Consider the following 20,996-nt stretch of genomic DNA (forward strand, 5'->3'; position numbering starts at 1 on the left):
TATTAGAATCTAGTGGTTTCTAGAACCTTTTGTACTTGCTAGCTTGGATAATATATCAGCCCTGCTATTTTCATTTCTAGGTATATGACTTATGTCCACATTTTCAAATTCTACAATCAGCTGCCTGGTTATCTCTAGATATTTGGTTATCAATGGTCCCCTTGCCTGGTAACTACTAGCAATCTGGGAAGTGACCAGTTGAGAGTCACTGAAAACCTGGAGTTTTCGTGCTCCAAGCTCTTTTGCTTGTTGTAATCCGGCTATAAAAGCTTCATATTCTTCCTGATTGTTTGATGTTTTAAAGCTCAGCTGAAGTGAGTATTCCACCGGTATGCCTTCTGGGCTTTCAATAATTGTCCCGGCTCCACTTCCCTTTGAATTAGAGTAACCATCAATATATATTTTCCAAATGCTTGGACTAGTTGAACCTTCATCTTGGATTGAAGTGAGCTCTCTGACAAAATCAGCCAGTGCTTGAGATTTGATAGCTTTTTGAGTTTTAAAAACTATATCAAATTCTTATAACTCAAATGCCCAATTTATCATTCGTCCTGCCAGATCTGGTTTGTGAAGGACCTACCGAATTGGCAAATCTGTTCCAACTACTACCTTGTGCCCCTGGAAATATGCTCTAAGTCTTCTAGCAGAAATCAGCAAAGCAAATGCCACTTTCTCCAACCTCTGCTATCTAAGCTCTGCTCCCTGTAGCAGCCGACTTACGAAGTTAATCGGCTACTGCCCTTCATCACCTTCTTGTACCAGCACCGCACTGACTGCTACGTCACCAACAAAGAGATATATTATTAATGTCTCTCCTACTCTTGGTTATGACAAGACCGACGGGGAAGCCAGTCGCTTTTTTATTTCCTAGAACGCGTTCTCGCATTCTGGACTCCATCCATATTGTACCTCCTTCCTTAACAACTTGAAGAGAGGCAATGTCATTTTCGCTGACCGATGTAAGAATCTGGTAAGGGAAGCCAGCCTTCCTGTCAGTTGTTGTATTTCTTTCTTGCTTTTCGATGCCCTCATATCTAACACGTCTTTGTATTTGTACGAGTTTGCTTCAATACCTCTGTGGGTTAGCATAAAACCCAAGAACTTTCCAGCAAGGACCCAAATGCACATTTTGCTGGGTTTAAGCGGATATTGTGTCTTCTCAGCTTCACAAAAGTCTGCTTTAAATCTTTAATACGCATCACTGGTTCTGATGATTTGACTATCATATCATCGATGTATACTTCTACATTCTTACCCAGCTAGTCTTCAAAATCTTAGTTCATCATCCTCTGATAAGTTGGCCCGGAGTTTTTTAAATGGCATCACATTGTAACAGTAGTTTGCGCTTTCTAAAGGGAATGCCATTTTTTCTTGGTCATCAGGATTTAATGGGATTTGATTATATCCTGAGTACGCATACTGTTGAGATATATAGTCCCACATTGGTTGTATGTGCAACTAATGTGGAGTTTATAAGACCTTGGGCACTCCCACCCTTTGAGCTAGCTTTTAGGGTGGTGTATCCCAAGGTTCTTTACATGGTATCAGAGCCTCGCCGCCCCCCACTTTCTCTTGTGGTGTTTCTTAGCACAGGTAGGCTGGGCCTGTTGCATTGTCCACTCTTCAAGCCCAATGGGCTCTCGTGTAAGGGGGCGTGTTGAGATATATAGTCCCACATTGGTTGTATGTGCAACTAATGTGGAGTTTATAAGACCTTGGGCACTCCCACCCTTTGAGCTAGCTTTTGGGGTGGTGTATCCCAAGGTTATTTACACATACATAAAGGACAACAACTGGAACCCCGAAAAACTATCAACCAGCTGATCAATGTTGGGCATAAGATACGAATCCTTTGGGCACACCTTGTTTAGGCCGGTATAGTCCGTGCACACCCTCCATTTTCCATTTGGCTTTTTCACCATTACCATTACCACATTAGACAACCACGTGGTGTATTTATTTCTCGGATGAACCCAACTTCTAGGTGTTCCTTGACGTGATCCTCTAGGACCTACCAGTGTTCAAAATTGAGTTTTCTTTTCTTCTGGGCTACAGGCTTGGCTCCAGGGTACACTGATAATTAATGACAACAAAATGTAGGGTTTACCCCAAGAATTTCTGTTGACTTCCATGCAAAGATGTCTTTGTTGTTCCTTAAGCATTTGGTGATTTCATTTTTTAAGTCATCTTCTAATCCTTTGCTGATCTTCGCAGTTTGTCCTTGTTCTCCAACAATTATTTCTTGTAATTCCCGTCAAGTTTTGGCCTCGACATTTGAGTGTCATCTCCTATGTCTAACTCCACCATGTTGACAAAATTCTTCTGCTTTTTCTGCATTAGTGAAGATTGACCCACACAATTACCTTCTCTGATTTAGGATGGAGATGAAGGTTCGTCCTCCACAACCCTAACCGACTTGAAGTAGCATTCCCGAGATTCCTTCTGATCCCTAACAATGGTAATCGCCGTGTTTTGTTTAGCAATCATCTTCAGCTTTTGATGCTTAGTGGATACCAATATATCCTAATTATGAATAGTTGGTCTTCCCAATATCACGTTGGACGATGTCGGAGCATGCGATCAGAGTGGTTTTGCATGTCCTCAAGTCCTCTTCATCCAAATTCATTTTTTTAAATCCTTCCTACAAAATTATATCAGCACAATTGCCGTTGTCAACAAAAATATTTTTAACCCGGCAGTTGACTAATGTTCCAGTAATAACCAAGCCATCTACATGCCCCGGCATTACATCCTCCAATTCTGCTTTGGTAAAATACAAGAGTGGTGGCTCCGACTTTTTGATTTCTTCTTTAAAGCTGGGTCGTTCTCAAATTGAGAGTACTTCCCTCAAGTATTTCCTTCGGGCATCCCTTGTATCACCTCCTCTGCCGAAAGCTTCACTTATGACATTACATTCAAATTTCGGTTCTACAAATTCATCATCGTCTTTAGCCGGCTTTTTACCTCGGCTTTCCTCCTTAGCCTGGCTCATTGGCCGACCTTTCCTTTTTCTGTTGTTTCTCCATCCCTGGGTCCTTATTAGATATTGGCGTAATTTGCCATCTCTTAAATCCCAACATTCATCTGTAGTGTGTCCTGGCCCATCATAAAAGCTGTAACAGCCCGTTACGTACCGGTATTGTTAATATTGATTATGATATTAAGCGCAGTTACAATCACAGCAGTTTATCTAAAAACACGAGTAAACTTTTTCCTTTTCATTACGTGAGCATTTGAAAACAATATAAAACGTAATGCTATAAACTGTGGTCATAACTGAACTCTATACGCGGAATTAACACTGCACATGCTTAACTATCATACAATATTTATTTTAAGTTTCTAAGAGGTTCCCATAAACCAACTTAGCAAAATCTCGTTTTTCCACTTTTCCTAACACTGAACATGCTTCTGTCCTTTCACTATTGGGCGTGAAAACACATTATTAATTTTCCAACTTTTAGGAAGTTAAAATAGATTCCATTATCTTTCCAACAAGGTATCACACGCCTCATTTGGAGTTCTATAACTCTGGATATGCTCACCATAAGTTGATCCCTCAAGACTGTAAACAGACTCTAAACAAAACAGGGCAACAACTTATAAATTAAACTAGGAATAATCCATATACTCAATGGTCCTAAAACCTCACTCGATTTGAAGCTCTATAGATCAAGTTATATCCATTTTACTAAATCATGTATGAGCTGGGAACGTGTGATGTTCCCCCATACACGGGACGTTCCATATACATATAAGTCGTTCCCTAGGGTCATTCTCAAGAGTTGTTCCCCTTCTGGTTCGTTCCCACTATCTGAACATAAGGCATTATCGTCCCCTAAACAACAGTCGTTCATGTTCCTACTATCAGAACATCACCTCCATTTTAACATTTTAAGGTTTTGCAGCTTTAGTTCTAATCCAAACTGTAAGTGATCCACTACCCAGAAAATTCTGAATTTTGGATACAAGAAATTAGATTCATGGGGCTTTAATTTGTCATATCATAAGCATAATTTGAGTAAGAAATAAGGGAGGTATGAATTTCTGAAAACTGCTTACAGCTGCGTTCTACAGCGCGAAACAGAGTAGTCCGTATTCATTTGAAAACTGGGAAAGTTTTACTATTCCAAATGATACCAAATTTTGACACAACATAGCTGACATCTCAAGCTTCAAAATGGTATATGGCACGTCCTTATTGGACCTTTGTGGAGGAAGATATGCTCTCTCAAAGTTAACATCAAACTGCCATTTTAGTTTAAATTTCGGCAGCACCTCCTTTGTTTATTCAACCTATCCCACTTTATCAAAAATGTGTTATTATGCCTCAAGGGTACCTAATAGACAAGGGTGGCACTCAAGGACCAACAATGCCTTGGTGCTCTTACAACCCACAACAATTTGACATATTCTCATCCATTTATGATTCATTACATACTTTATCAAAACTTATAATTATTACAATCATATTGTCCCAGTTGCTAGCATCCTTACAATGGATACATAATCATATCTTAAAATAGGTCTATTGCCCTTTCATCACATACATGCTTTACATATTACACATGGTCCATGAGTTCACAATTATAATTTTCCAAATGATAAATAATACAATTAAATCCTCCAAAGTACAACATGATAATTCAACAACTAGACTTAGGCAAAATATGTCATGAACAAATATACAATATGCATAATCCTAAATCAATGTACAATGTTCATGCCCTAAGTCTAGCCTATGCCAAAGTGGTCTCAAAATGCAAAAATCCTCCAATCTCCAAGTGCTCAACCTATAGGTCTATTGTCCACAACTCCAGTCCCACTGCAACTACCTGAAATAATGCCCCATACACGGGGTGAGATATACGAATATATCTCAGTAACCCAGAGGTTCTGGAGATCACTACGCCCAATGGCTCACTCAGATGTAATGTACAATAACGAATCATAACAGCCAAAACAGGATAAAGCAAAGGATTTAGTGAAGTATGAGAGCATAGGAAATAAAATACGATGAAGCTGGAATGGTCAACGCCAAAACCACGCAACACCCAGCCCATTGGCCTCGGCATATAGCCTACGGGTTCTCATCCAAAGAAGTGTTCCCAAAACATCATCCAAGGCCCCCTCCATTCAATACACCCGAGACATTCTTAGAGTGCTCCTAAAAGGATCACAACTCTATGGCCCCAGGCCAACTGGAACTCCCTTATGGAGACCTATCCAGTGGAAGTCCGTATCGCCCGAAGGCAACTATCTACTGACCAGAGATACGGTACACTCTATGTACCCAATATATATACATATGCATGAGCATGTTATAATCACATCATTGAACATACAACTTTCCAACCACTATCCCAATGGGCATGGTGAAGCACACACGGGGATTAACCTCAGTACCAAGGGATTACCTGTTCGAAGCTCCCAAACTAGGTAGCTTCAAGAGTTAGTCCTCTACAATCATGTCCGAGGGAGGCCACCTACAATGATCGCACACACATGATCATTAATTAACTTGTCCAACAAGCACAACAAATAATATATTGCAATCCCTCCATCACACTATAGGTTCGGCCACAAGGTCCAAAATGTTACCCAATGTGTTTCAATCACACCCAATCAACTCCATGGTTACACAACCTTTCTCAACACCAATACAATTCTCATTTACCTTACATTATCACTTAACATCACGTTCCCCTAATCGTTCCCTCTAGGCCGAAAATACATATAAAGGGGGACAAGGTTTTCCACTCATTTCATATGCATTACACACTATTTTTTTACCTTATTATTAATGATTCAAGGCATCCATAACTCATTTACACCGTTCCTCAACACCTTGTTTTACAAGAACTCCTAGTTTATCCATCAAAATTTGTCTAAGTTACTAAACTTTATCATAATAATTTTTATTGGTTCAATCATCATCATTCACCATTGTGAACATTAAATTCCAAAGGGACACTACCATTACATGCCTCTCACTACTTCAATCAACTCACACATATTCAAGATTTATACCCATTTTTAATCCATCATCAAATCAAGTCAAGAGTTGGGGTACTTACCACAAATGATCTCTAAGGACTCCTAGGATGTGTTTTCAAGCATCAAAGCAAGTCAAGCTGCCTCCAATGGCCCACCAAAGCTTCAAAAACGTCACTTTCTAAAGGGAGGATCTCTTCACACAGTACTCCCCACTTGAAAATAAGGGTAGAAATGTGTTCCTCTCAAAATTTTACCCAAGTTTGGCTTTGGAATCGTTCGATTTCGTTGAGTGTAGCTTGAGTTATGAATTTCTCAAGTTTTAACTCTTTTCTCCAATGGTGGAAGGGGGGCTATGGGTTTGGCTTTGGAATCGTTCGATTTCGTTGAGTGTAGCTTGAGTTATGAATTTCTCAAATTTTAACTCTTTTCTCCAATGGTGGAAGGGGGGCTATGGGTTTTGAAGGAGAAAGTGAGAAAGATGATGCACTCTCACTATTTATCGTGTGCCCTAATATTCCACTTAAGTGAGGTAGGCCGCACAAGTGCCACCTCATTTAAAATCACTCAAAAACACCACTAATCTTTAATTAACTCTCAAATCATACAATTAATTTTTGTTCTAATCACCAAAGCATCATTTTAACATTCACCAAAGTGATTTAATAATTACCCTCAACATTATTTTTGGATTTCCAATAACTTTTTCCAAACTACATTTTTCTCCAAAAATAACTATATAACGTTCACAACCTAGGAACGTCGTTCCACCATGAGAACTCCATTCCCCCTTTTGGAATAACCTACTGAATATTGTTCCTACCTTTGGGAACAACTTACTGAATACCGTTCCCACCATGGGAACGTCCTGCTGAATGCCGTTCCCACTCCGGGAACGACCATTATTCAACAATTTTTTTTTAAAAAGTGTCTATCCACTCCAAATTTCGTTCTGGATCCATTTCCATCATTAGTTTCATCAAATCAAATGTAATTTTATCATCTCACAGACTAAGGTTGGGTATTTGCCAAATTATCATTTTACCCTTCGTGTGTATTTTTACCTAGATTTCAAGATTTTTCCTAAATAAATCCTCTAACTAACATTTTAACTATAATTAAATGTTTTAAAACTACGAGGTGTTATAAAAGCACAAAACCTTATATGATCTAAGCTTACCCTGCTCATTAAGGGCTGAGGTCTTTCCACCTTTTTCATCTCAGTTGAAGACAGCTCCTTCCATATTTGAGATCTAGGTAAATTAAGTAATCCATATTTTTCATATCTTCCTCTAGGTGGAATTCTTTCTTCTTGCCTCTTACTTTGGAAATCATTTTGTCTTCTATTTCCATTTTTCTCAAATTTATTTGGACTTCTTCTCTGGTCCATGTTTTCTATCTCCATTTACTCTAACTCAAGGTATTTCTTTGATCGAGCTGTGAACGCCACTAATTTTCGAATTGGGTCCTTATAAATAGATTTGGTCAGTCTAGAGGATCCATGCAACCCTGCTACTACCAGATGTACATGGACATTCTCTAATAGTCCTGGAACTTGTAACGCTGCTTCTTTAAAGCGGTTCAGGTATTTTTGCAAGGTCTCGCCGAGTGATAACACATATTTTGTTACACTTATTTATTACTCTTGGTCAGTATTTCTAGGATTTATTTGAGTTAAATAAAGGTCTTTGGGTCAAATTAGAATTCTAAATTTTAATTGGGTTTAATTGATTTTCGTCAGAATTTTCCAGATTTACACTACTTTCATATTTTGGCTATATCTCACACTACAGATGTCCGATTGACTCCGTTCTCAAATTAGAAAGGTCTACAATAGCTATTTCGGCCAATGAAGCCCAATTCGGACATGATAATGGTCGAAACCTGAGCCCAAGATGGACGTGTTTTGCAAGAAATTTATTTAAAAGTTGACTTAAATTGTAATTTTGAACCCAATGTACATGAGGCCCAGAGCCAGTATTTTTATTTTGTTTCCTTTTATTTTAGGTTGGATTTGTAGAGCCCGAAGCACAACTTGATTAGGGGTTAAAAGGGTGAGAGTAGGGACCTTGTGAATAATATTTTGTTTGAATTTGAATTTTACAGTTTTGAAATTAATAGAATTTTTGTCTTTTCTCTCTCCTCTTTTCTTTAATCAACCCAAGAGTTGAGGATTCCATGGTTGAATCTTGAGGACCTGCGCCTCATTTTGAACCAAATTTGTTTCTCTTTCCAACTCGGTTTGGCATCGGGCGCTTGTGGGTGTTTAATCTGAGATACGTAATTATGTTCTTAGGAAAGAGATTAACCATTAGATTTAATGGTTAGGTTGATTAACCTAATGAATTGAAGTCAAACGGGTAAATACTCTGCGATTGCGCGAGTAGACGCGCCGTATTTGACCAAATGCTAGGCGATCGTCCAGAGAGGGGTTTCTAAGCGAATGCAGGAATTTCAATTCGATTAGGGTCAACCACAATTTGGTAATTATTTTTCCAATGATGGATATCCTTGGAATCCTAATTCTTCAGTTGGTTGCTTTTAATTTGATTTTTTTTTCATTTCCAAGTAATTTGATAATCGTATTAAAACCCCCCATTTTAGTTTTTAGTTTTCTTTAGTTTTCGTTTCTCCTTAGTTTCTCTTTTTATTTAGTTCCCATTTTTATTTGGTTTTTGTTTTCATTTAGTTTTTGTTTCATTTAGTTCCATTTTTATATGGTTTCCATTTTATATTTATTTTTATAACTGATCGATTAAGTTCCTTGCAAACTCCTCTAGAGACGACTCAGGTTGACGTTTTACTAGAAAATTTTAATAAACCTGATTTAATTAATTTGCGTGAGTTCGACAGCTTGTGTCACCGGGTTGATGCCTTATTTTCCCCAAGGCAAACTCTGACTTCGGCTGCTTCTTACTGGTGGCAAAGTTCAGCAAAAAATCTTCCACCAAACTCCTCAAAGGACCTAATGGACCCGACTGGTAGTGACGAGAACCACATCTGGGCTGCACCTGTTAAAGTGGTTGCGAAAAGTCGTGTGATCAATGGTTCTTTCATTCCCTTAATATACATAGCCATATCAAAGGCATCCAAGTAAACCTAAGGATCTTGAGTTCCATCATATTTCGGTAGTTCAGACAAATTTAGGTTTTCTGGGAAACGTGCATCGACGATTTCATCCACAAAAAGGGTATCATTGTACTGCCCGCTGTTATACTTCCTCCTATATATCCCGGATACATCATCCGGGTTTCTTACTTGCCGCCTCTGATCATGAGGCCAGGCATATTCTGCTTGCCTTTCAAAGTTCTTCTTCTATCTCGGTCCTCGTCATTCCTCCTACCCCTGTTTTAAATTGGGTTGATGACCCTTCTCTGATCTGCGCCCGCAATATTTCTTGTTTGGTCGAACTCGTTTCCGTGATCAACGTTATCTCGACGAGGATTTGTGATCCTCAGGTCGGTCATCGCTTCGGACACATCCTGCGCAAGATCTGGGTTCCTTGCTTCCAGATCCTGGATTTGTCGTGCATCATCCTCTCTGGAGTTTGTTTCTTCTTTCCATCTCCTCCATTCTTCCCAGGTTCGCAGCAACAGCAAGATTTGTGACCCGTTTATCATGACTAATATCATTGGGTATTTATCCTGTATTCATATCCTGTGTCAAAATCGGTTGTAATCCTTCCATGTACGGAGCATTGTGATTCACCGCTAGGGTCGACGCTGAATCGGAGTGCACATCACTGACATGGACAACGTTAGTAGCCATCTGCCGGTAATTTTGAGGAACATGTTGTCTTGAGTGATCCTCCCAAGTTACGGGGATGCATCTGTGCTCAGCATGTGATGTTGATTGCTGCCGGTAACCACTCCTGGTCGTGCGTGCCATATTTGATTGTGAGGTTTTTAATTTTCTAATTTCTCACAGACGGCGCCAATGTTCTGCCTGTATGGCAGAGGTGTCTAGCTAAGGGCTAGTAAGTTTATATTGGATCTGATGCTCTCTCTAGATACCTATGGACTATGTATCTTGGGGGTAGCAAATCATGGTACACGATACTGGGACCTTAGCCAGAAATGGGGTGGTGTGTGTTCACTGTGATTGCATAAAATAGGTTAAAAAGATATATTAGTCATACATGTGGTCTTTAGCTCCTATTTATAGTGTTTACCTTAGTGTTTGAGTTATTTGGGCCTTCCAAGAATGTAGGCTTTACCCTGGGCCATAACAAAAATCAAATTAATAGAATTTTCGTCTTTTCTCTCTTCTCTTTTCTTTAATCAACCCAAGGGTTGAGGATTCCATGGTTGAATCCTGAGGACTTACACCTTATTTTGAACCAAATTCATTTCTCTTTCCAACTCGATTTGGCATTGCGCGATTCTGTGTGTTCAATCTGAGATACGCGATTGTGTTCTTAGGAAAGATGTTAACTATTAGATTTAATGGTTAGGATGATTAACCCAATGAACTCAAGTCGAACGGGTTAATACTCTGCGATTGCGCAAGTAGACGCGCCGTATTCGACCAAACGCTGGGCGATCGTCTAGAGAGGGGTTTCTAAGCGAATGCAGGGATTCAAATTCGATTAGGGTCAACCACGATTTGGTAATTATTTGTCCAATGATGGATATCCTTGGAATCTTAATTCTTCGGTTGGTTGTTTTAATTTGACTATTTTTTTTTTTCCATTTCCATTTAAATTGATAATCATATTAAAATCCCCCATTTTAGTTTCCGTTTTTCTTTAGTTTCTGTTTCTCCACAGTTTCTCTTTTTATTTAATTCCCATTTTTATTTGGTTTCCGTTTGCATTTAGTTTATGTTTCATTTAGTTTCCATTTTCATTTGGTTTCCATTTTATTTTTATTTTTATTTTTATTTTTATTTTTATAACTGAGCGATTAAGTTCCTTGCAAACTCCTTGATAGATGAAAACTCATATTTTATTGCACTTATTTGTTACTCTTGATTAGTATTTTTAGGATTTATTTGAATAAAATAATGATTTTTTGAGTTAATTTACATTTTTAGTTTTTGTTGGGTTTAATTTATTTTCGTCAGAATTTTTCAACTTTACGTTACTTTTGTATTTTGACCATATCTCAGTCCACAGTTGTCGGATTGACTCTGTTCTTATGGGTTTTTCAGATAACACAGAGGGCTACAATTCTTATGAAGAGTTCGAAGCCCAATTCAGACTGGAAGCAAGTCGATTTCTTACACCAAGTCGGACGCGTTTTGCTGAAGTTTTATTTTATTATTGGACTTGTAATTTAAATTAAAATCCAGTTACTTAAGTGGCCCAAAGCCATGTTTTAGTTTTATTTTATTTTATTTCGTATTTTAGACAGATGGGCCGATTAGAACTGAAGCCTAACCCGCTTTGGGTAGGGGTATATGACGGCATAGTAGGAAACATTTTAGGGATTCTGTAATTTTCGAATTCTTGGATCAAAGCACTTTCTCTGAAGCGTTCTTCGCGTTCTTCATCTTCTTCTTCTTCTTTTTATTTTATTTTAATCATGTTTACCTTAGCCATGCGAGGCTAAGAACTTTTTAATCAACCTAAGGGTAACGGATTCCATGGATTAGTCTTGAGGGTCTGCGCTTTATTGTAAATCAATTTTGTTTCCCTTCCCAACTCAGATTGATATCGTGCGATCGTGGATATTCAATCTGAGGTTCGCGATTGCGATTATGGAAAGGGATTAGTCATCAGATTTGATGATTAGATTGATTGACTCTATGACCTTAAATCAAACGGACTGATTCTCTGCGATTGTGTAACATCCCACGTAATTAGATGTAATAAATGTAGAATATATATATATATATATATATATATATTGCTTTGGGGGCCATGGAGACTTATGCTAAAACCGAATTGTGTACAATGCATGCGTTGTTCTCAATTAATTAGGGTATTAGTACGTGATTAATAGAGATTTAGGAAATTAATTTAATTGCAAGGATTGATGAGAAACTATTTTAGACAAGTGAAATTTTAATAAAGGATATAACTAGGATCTAGCGGTAGTTGTAGAAGAAGATTAAAATGCTAAAAAGATATAAAAAAAAATTACTAACAATTGGGCTGATTTGTAGTCACATAAAGCATTAGGATTAAATAAATTGGACCCTCATCACATGAGTAGGTCGCTGGCCCAAGTGGCTTTGAAAGAGTTTAGTTCAGCCCAAAATATTTTGTTATCTATATCACTTCTTAGGAATCCTTAGAGGGCAGCCCTTAATTGGGTGAAAATCTCCACATGGTTGACTCATCCTTATCCCCTTTGAGCGCATAGGACTTAGTGGAAAATTCTGATCATTGTTTGCTTAAAATAAAAGTAAGTAAGCCTTTCTCATTTCTTGACATAACCGCATAGGAGTGGCAAAAAGTGGGCTGATAACTTGCTGCAATACTCAACCTCATTCAACCTTCCTCTCATGCAACCAATAAGCATCTAATGGCCAGCTTGCATGCTCTTTTAGTGGTGCAGAAATTCTGCACTCCTTTGCTTCTTGTGCACTGAAAAGAGAGGAGAAGGGTGGGATACGTTATGAATTTTTCTAAGCCCTTAAATCAGTCTTGCCACTCACCATTCAATCACCCAAGCGCTGAAGTGTAGGTGATCAAACATAGCTATTTCATTCTCCATTTCCTTTACCGAAACCGTGACCTTGAGGAGTAGAGACACAAAGATTAGGTTTTGAAACTTTCCTCCCCATCTTGGCTGAACCGAAACCTTTCCCATATGACACCATCAACCTTGCTACCATTATAGTTATTCCATTTATCTTAGAAAGAAACCGTGAGCTCCATGAGTATATAACACAACTCCAAGCATCAACTCTTTCTCTTCGTTCTCTGTTTTAGGCCGTCAAACCATCAACTTCAAGGAGTTGTGAAACTGAGTTCTTAGAGCGTGATCCCCCACTGCATGCAACCTTGTAGCGTGACACTTGAAGGGTAGAAGGGTAAGGGCTGTTCTCAAGTGAGTCACTAGGCTTGTGAGCTACAAGGAGGTAAAGTTCTTAACCTTAACTCATCCTACATCTAGCTTTCGGCTGGTATATATGCTTAGGAAATAGCTTTCTAGCTTATTTTGTTCCTTTTTGATTCTGCCGCCGTATGATCTTTGGACCTAGGATGAAAGCATGCAGAAAATGAATTTTAATGATCTTCTTATGAACCTTGGGCTGTTCGGTTGTGAAGGATCCCTAAACGTTTTTCTGAATCAAAATAAAATAGTGGACAGTATGCTTAGTTTTTGGCGCACCATAATGGGAATGGTATTATGAGAAATTAGAATGTTGTAGGAATCAAGGCATGGAGAAAACCGTATAGTATGCATATGGAACTTAGGAAAAATTATGGAATATGGTGCTGTATAAATTTAATAAAAAAAAAATTATATGAAGGCAGAAAAACGTTTCTCTTAAGAAAAGTTCAAAACCGATTCTGTTTTGGGATGTATTACGTTGGAAAAAATATATATATTAGGAAGTCAGAATGTAGTAGGAAAAGAAATAAGGTAAAACAGTTTGGAAAATTAAGGATAAAAGAAACATAAATGTGTGAAGTGTTTGGAAATTCCCATAGAATAGAATTCTGACTTGTATACTTATGTTTAGGTGCGAAATATTCTTGAAACGTTGGGCTTATACACTGCTGTTTGGTTAGTACTTAAAAGCACCAAGGTATGTGTAGGCGGTATTACCTAATGTGACTATTGGCTAGTGTATGGAATTGTGATGTGTTGCTCACATTTGTTCTATGTATGTTATGATGATGATGAGCCAATGGTAAGAATATGAAAGGATGATATGATATATGCATGCATTTTACATCATAATACATTTTTTCTGTTGGGTGCGATTGCATAACATGGCGTGTATACTTGATTCATGACATCTTGAATATATATATTTGTATTGAGGACATGTGACTGAGCATGCATCATATAGGCATGCCTGGTACCAGGAGAGGGGACACTTGGCCTCAGTCCGCATAGGTTCCACAGTGGGATTCACCTTCATGGGAGCCATTAGGAATACCCACTGTGATGCTACGCGCACGACGGTGCTATGAGCGTAAAGGAAAAATGGCGTTATATACGCGTTATGATATATGATGAAAAGGATTAAATGTTTGAAGTGACTATTTATGATTTTGTGCCTAGTTAATACTGTTGCATTTGGTTTTGTTGCCACACTACTGAGTTTACTCTCACCCCTTTGGGGCTGCAATTTTTAAATTGCAGGAGGACGTAAAAGCATTTGAGGACTTGGATGTTGAACTCTGTTATATTTTTGTTGCTGTCTGGATTTATTCACTGTTGACTGTTTTAAGCTTGGGATGACTATATTATGTGGTACTTCATGATTTTTGGATGACTGTAAAACTATGACTTATTTCTGCTTTAAGTCTTTTTATGAATAGCGATTGCTTTAAGAAATCTGAAATGTTTTGCGAAAAGGGACTTTTTTTTTTTTTGATAACAAAAAGGGATTTTCTTAACGTTTATCAAATGCTGAATTTTTAACGATTTACGGACAACTTACGAGTTATGTTTCGAGGGGCAGATGAACTCTGATTTACTATTATTTTATATGCACGCGAAGCCCCAAGCGTGTACTTTCAGATTCTGGAAATCGTACAAAAATATTTTGAAAACTCGATTTGATATTAATATTTAAAGGAATACGATTTTCTTAAATTTTCACCATTTTTATCAGCAACACATTTTAAGTTCTTTCCATCAAAAATTTTCCTAGATTCAGCTTTCCGCAACAATCTCTCGAAGATCTTTTTTAGAAAATGTTTTCATCCGTTTCCGCAACTCTAATAACGATTAGCAAACGACTCTCTTGGATGCATACAAGGGAGGGTGTTACAGATTGTATGAGTAAAAGCACCGTATTTGATCAAATGCTAAGCGATCACTTAGAAAGGGTCGTCAATTGGAAATAAGGATTCTTATTCAATTGACAATCAATCACTATTCTGACATTTTTTATCCGAGGAAAGACTTCCATGGAACCCTAACCTTGGGTTGGTTAATTCTTAATTACAAATTTTTATTCCAAATTTCTATTCTGCCTTTTTAATTATTCAATCAAAATCCAAAACCCCCCTTTTAATTTTCTTTCTTCATAAGCGATTTTTACCAAAACAATTTCCTTGAGAGACGACTTAGGGTTTCCACTTTAATACAAATTTTCTGAACCATAATAAAAAATAATTTTTAATTTGCGCGAGTTCGATAGCTCGTGTCAAATTTGGCGCCGTTGCCGGGGAAATGCATCGGTCTAAATTTTTTTTCTGAATTTGATCATCTTCTTCTTCTTTAATTCTCGTTTCTGTTTAAAAAAAAAACGTAAATTTCTGTTTGCGCACCTGTCTTGTTTCTGCATTTGCACTCGTCTGTGTTTCTGATTTCGATTTCTGCACCTTTGATTCTGCATCGGAATTTGATTCTGCACAGGCATCTTTTCTCAGTTTTTGAATATTTTGCATTACGGTTTACGTTTTAGGGCAATTTTGGGCAATTTGGGAAATCGGTAAAACTTTTGTCTGAGGGGCTTCAGGAGTTCTATTCCCAAAGGAATTCGATCTTTTGAGCATAAATCACGCCCTTAAAAGGGCGTGAGATGGCCCTTATTTTTGCCAAATTCTGTCATTTACTAACCCGTTTTGGTGTTTCTTTGTCGTTTCAGGACGTGTCAGGTATTTCTGGATTTGTTCGACTTACTTTGATCGATCTGAAAATTGGTGACCTGAAGAAGACGATCATCCCTGTCAAAAGTCGTGGGGATATGCCCCATGAATCAGGCCCTAGTTTCGCTGAATTCGTTCGTTTACTATTTTATTTTATTTTCTGAAAAAAAATTATTTGATTTTTTAGTCTGTAAGGTCATTTAGAGTTTAGGACAGTTGGTCTCATAGCATTCTGAGGTCATTTGGTATTTTTCATAGATTTATTTTTGCTTCTGTTTGCTATTTTTGGCAAATTTTTGTGTCCTATCGTATGTTTTGTGATTTTAGTGCTGTATGCCCCTGCCTATGATGCATGACTAGGAGTACTACCAGTGTTGACGATTTATATGCATTTGACCCTGAGATAGAGAGATCATTGTATGCTGCTAGTAGAGCTCGTAGGTTGACTTACAGTAGAGCTGTTCTTGAGCATACCTTAGAATCTGAGTCTATTGAGTCTGAGTCTGTTGAGTCTGTTTGTTCGAGTCCTTTACATAGTGTTTATTTGTTTGCTAATTTATTTGATTCTGAAATCATGGGTGATAGAACACTTAAGCAATTGGTTGCTCCTAATGTTGATAATGAACAGACCCTGTGTATTCGTTATGCTAATCCTGTTGTACCTTTTGAGCTTAAGTCTGGACTGATACACTTGCTTCCTAAGTTTCATGGTCTTGCAGGTGAGGATCCTCATAAACATCTGAAGGAATTTCATATAGTCTGCAGCATTATGAAACAACCAGGGGTGGTTGAGGAACAAATCAAGCTGCGTGCTTTTCCTTTCTCTTTGGACAGTGGAGCTAAGGACTGGTTGTACTATTTGCCACCTTCCTCCATTGTAAGCTGGAATGGCATGTCAAGATTGTTTCTGGAGAAATTCTTCCCTTCATCCGGGGCCACCTCAATCAGAAAGGAGATCAGTGGCATAAGGCAGGCTAATGGGGAGAACATGCATGAGTATTAGGAGCGGTTTAAAAGGCTTTGTGCAAGCTGCCCACACCATCAGATTCTAGACAATCTCCTTATTGTCTACTTCTATGAAGGGTTGTTGCCTATGGATAGGAATCTTTTAGATGCAGCTAGTGGAGGAGTCCTGAGCAATAAAACACCTGATGAGGCAAAAGAGTTGATTGCTAAGATAGCGGCTAATGCTCAACAATTTGGCACTAGAACAAACAGCAGTGCAGTGTTCCAAGTGCAAGCTCCTCCAATGCAAAATCCAATAGTGGCAGCAGGAGGAGCATTAAGCACAAATAACCAGAGAATGGAGAACAAACTTGATGAGTTGACATCAATGGTGAGGCAATTGGCAGATGCAGCAGCAGCAGCAAAACAATCCCTTCTCTAATACATATAATCCTGGCTGGAAAAATCATCCAAATCTCAATTGGAATCAGAAACAGCAAAGTGCACCATTCCAGCAGAGGTAGCATTTTCAACAATTTGCACCTCCACAGCCAATGCAGCAACCGCCAATGCAGCAACAAGCCAGTAGCAATGGTCCTTCTTTGGAGGATTTAGTGAAGTAGATGGCAACTAACAATCTGCAGTTCCAGCAGAGGACTGAGTCTTCCATCCAGAATCTGCAAACACAGATTGGCCAACTTGCAACATCAATGAGTCAGAATCAACAAGCAAGTGGCAGTTCCCTTCCATCACAGACAGTTCCAAATCCAAAGGGAACCAACAATGTTAGTGTCATCTCTCTACGGTCTGACAAGCAACTGGAGGAACCAAACCAATCTGCTGTTAAGTCATCTCAAGGAGGTGACACTGGTTCAAGGAAGCAGAATACTGATACTTCTGATGTCCACATCTCGTTACCTTTTCCTCAAAGAGACACTTAGTATAAAAAGCTAGCAGCAAAAGCTCAAGATAAAGAGATTCTTGACACCTTCAGAAAAGTAGAGGTCAATATCCCACTCTTGGATGCGATTCAGCAAATTCCAAGATATGCTAAGTTTCTGAAGGAGTTGTGCACCAACAAGAGGAGGCTGAAAGGAGATGAACGAGTCAGCGTCAGCCAGAATGTGTCAGCACTCATCCAGCCCATGCCCAAGAAGTGCCAAGATCCAGGGACATTTACTATCCCTTGCATTATTGGAAATTCTGTTTTTCATGATTGTATGTTAGACTTAGGAGCATCCATTAATGTTATGCCTGAATCTGTGTATAAGTTTTTTGGTCTTGGTCCCTTGCGTGTAGGGGTGTAAATGGGTCAGGCTGGCCCAGCCTAGCCTACGGTCTGGCCTACATTGAGCCCAGCCTAGGTCCGGCCTTTCAGAAAAGTAGAGTAGGCTTATGCTTATAAAAAAGTTTTTTTAATAAATAGGCCATAGGCCAATTTTGTCAAGCCCGGCCTATAGCCTTGTAGGCTGGCCTATTTAATTTATTAAAATAAAAATATTAAAATAATATTTATTTTATGTGGCAAAGACACAAAGTACCAAATACCAATATCTGTTACTTTTTGTGCTATTTTATTTTATGAAAGGAAAACTTGTTTAATGTCTCCAAATTTTGCATGCTGTTGCAGCTTAATACCATGGAGCAATGGGTACCTTGCTGGATTATGATGTTACTGATGAAGATCTTTCAATAATACTCTTCTTTCCCTTGTCTTGATGGTGGTTTAAAGATTTTTAGATGAATGACATTCTCTTGTAGACTTTATTTTAGCATCCAGTAATTGTATTTTTCTTATTTTTCCCATTTCTTTGACTATATTCCTCTATGATATACATTCTAGAGCTGAGGTATTATGTTGACTCTTTCTTGTTTGTCATTTTTTTCTTATGAAAAGTACTAGTGCATGCATGAATGGAACTTTCTTTGCTCTATACAATTATTTTTTTTTTGCTTAGTATATATAGTGGGAGGCCTACAAGGCCTGTAGGCCATGTCAAGCTTTCTTATTTTTGAAGATGAGTCGGGCTTGGCCTACAAATAAAGCCTTCAATAGGCCAGTAGGTCAGATAGGCTGAATTTTTTTTGACGTAGGCTTGGGCCAGGATGGCCAAAGCCCAGACCAGCCCAGCTCATTTACACCCCTACTTGCGTGCTACTGGTATTGTTGTTTAGTTAGCCAACAGGAGTAGTGTTCATCCTTCGGGTGTAGTTGAAGATATATTAGTTAGGGTGAACAATCTGATTTTTCCTGCTGATTTCTATGTCTTAGGGATGAAGGGTGAGATTCCTAGTAGTACAATTATACTTGGTAGACCTTTCATGAAAACTGCTAGGACTAAGATAGATGTGCATGCTGGTACTCTTTCAATGGAATTTGGTGATAGTATAGTAAATTTTAATATCTTTGATGCCATGAAATTTCCTAGGGAAGAGCATTCAGTTTTCTGTATGGATGTAATTGATGAAATGATTGATGATATATCTGCTGGCTTAACTGCTGAATTTCCAGAATTACCATCATTCCTTGATTCTGATCTGTCATGTGGTTGTACCGATAGTAGTAATTGTACTGTTTGTGCTGAGATAGCGGTGTGTTGTTCTGATGTTAATCATAAATTGAATGATGATTTGCACAGTGGTTCTGCATTGAAGTTAAATTTTGAATTGCCTGTTGAAATTATTGATGATTCTTTTTCTGAGAATTTGATTGCAGGCATAAATGTTAATGTGTTTTCTGTAGAACCTGCACCCACTAGACTTCTCTCATCCACTGAGTTGCCACCTAAGTTGGAACTAAAGGTTCTGCCTGACCATCTGAAGTATTCATATCTGGAGGAAAATGAACAGTTACATGTGATAGTGGCCAAGAACCTTCTACCTGAGCAGGAGGAAAAGCTTTTGACATTGCTAAAAGAAAGTAAGAAGGCAATTGGATGGACTTTAGCAGATAATGTGGAAATCAGCCCTTCCAAGTGCATGCACCGCTTTTTGCTTGAAGAAAGTGTTAAACCAGTGAGGAAGAAATCAAGCTACTTGATGCTGTATATTCTCCTTAGGGAGTTCAGGGAGTTCTCTTCCCTCTTTTTCTTTTCTTTCTGTTATTTGCATTTTTATTTTTCTTTTCCTTTCTTTCTTTTAGTTTTTGATTTTCATAGGTAGATTTTTCTCTTCTTTTTGGTAATTAGTGAGTTATACATGGATTATACTTAAATCACAGGGTTTGATAGAAATTTATGTTTAGGGTTGGTTCTTGATTCTTGGATTGCATTACTTGTTACTTGATACTGTGCTGCTGATTGCATGATTTGGTATACCTTTGTGTGGTTTTGAGCCTGTATACATGGAATATCTTCTGGCCATGCTTTCTTTCTTGTGTGCTTCTACTCTTGATCTTTATTCTCTAGAACTTTCTCTAATTCTTTTTGAAACTACATTTTTCATTTACATGCATGAATATGATTGAGGCATTCATTTCTTTCTTTACCCACTTTAGCCAGATAGCCATCCCTTACATTATTATCCCTTGGTGAGCCCCTTTGAGCCTTTATATCCTTTATTTCTTTAGCCACATTACAAGCCTAAGTGAAATACCAATTAATTCCACACCCTGAAGATTTACTGAGCATTGGTTTTACTGTAGTGTTTTGTTTAAGTGTGGGGGTATGCCCGAGACGTGCAAAGTTTAAGTGTGGGGGGTAACCATCTGGATATTTTGTCTGTATTATACTTTCTGAAAAAAAAACAAAAAACAAAAACAAAAAACAAAAAAAACAAAAAAAAGATAAAGAGAAAAGGCAAAAAGAAAAAAAATTGTGTTTATTTCTATCTTTTCATTATATTTGTTTTATGTTCTTAGTTTAGTTCTTAACTTTTGCTCTTTGTAAATTTCTGGGGTGTTTAGCTTTCTCTTCCATATTCATCCATACCTTTACCTCAGCCCCATTACAACCCTACATAAAGCCCTCTTGATTTGTGCATGCATGTGTTATTAGTCTTGAGTTGATTTGAGTGATATACTGAATTAACTGATACACTTGAGAGAGAAATTGAGAGCATCCTGTGAGGAACCATTTTTGTGTAGTTAGCAGTTGCAGTTGAAATTGACAGGTCTTGTGATTTGAGATTAAAGAATTTTTGTCCTGGTTGTTTTATCTGTTCAAGACGTGTGATTTTTGTTATCTTTTGTATACTTGCTAATTATTAGGAAGCATAGGTTGATGTTCACTATTTTCTTATTTCTTTGCTTTCTTTTTCTATTCTAGATTTTGCCCAGGAGTGCAAAAAGATAAGTGTGGAAGAATTTGATAACTCATATTTTATTACACTTATT

At 38.0% G+C, this 20,996-nt stretch overlaps 1 long non-coding RNA gene across 1 annotated transcript in view; it reads left to right on the plus strand.

Annotated features, from left to right (window-relative positions):
* The window catches only part of LOC133296196 (uncharacterized), a 64,425-nt gene extending 53,194 nt beyond the window's left edge, over positions 1-11,231 (plus strand). Inside the window, exon 5 of the long non-coding RNA XR_009749468.1 lies at positions 11,146-11,231. This is a non-coding gene — a long non-coding RNA (uncharacterized LOC133296196). The remainder of the gene's footprint in view (positions 1-11,145) is intronic.
* Positions 11,232-20,996: the final 9,765 nt, after the last annotated feature.

This window comes from Gastrolobium bilobum, unplaced genomic scaffold (assembly GCF_033153095.1).
Source record: "Gastrolobium bilobum isolate Gb01-03AN ecotype WA unplaced genomic scaffold, APGP_CSIRO_Gbil_v1 utg7786, whole genome shotgun sequence".
Taxonomy (NCBI): Eukaryota; Viridiplantae; Streptophyta; class Magnoliopsida; order Fabales; family Fabaceae; genus Gastrolobium; species Gastrolobium bilobum.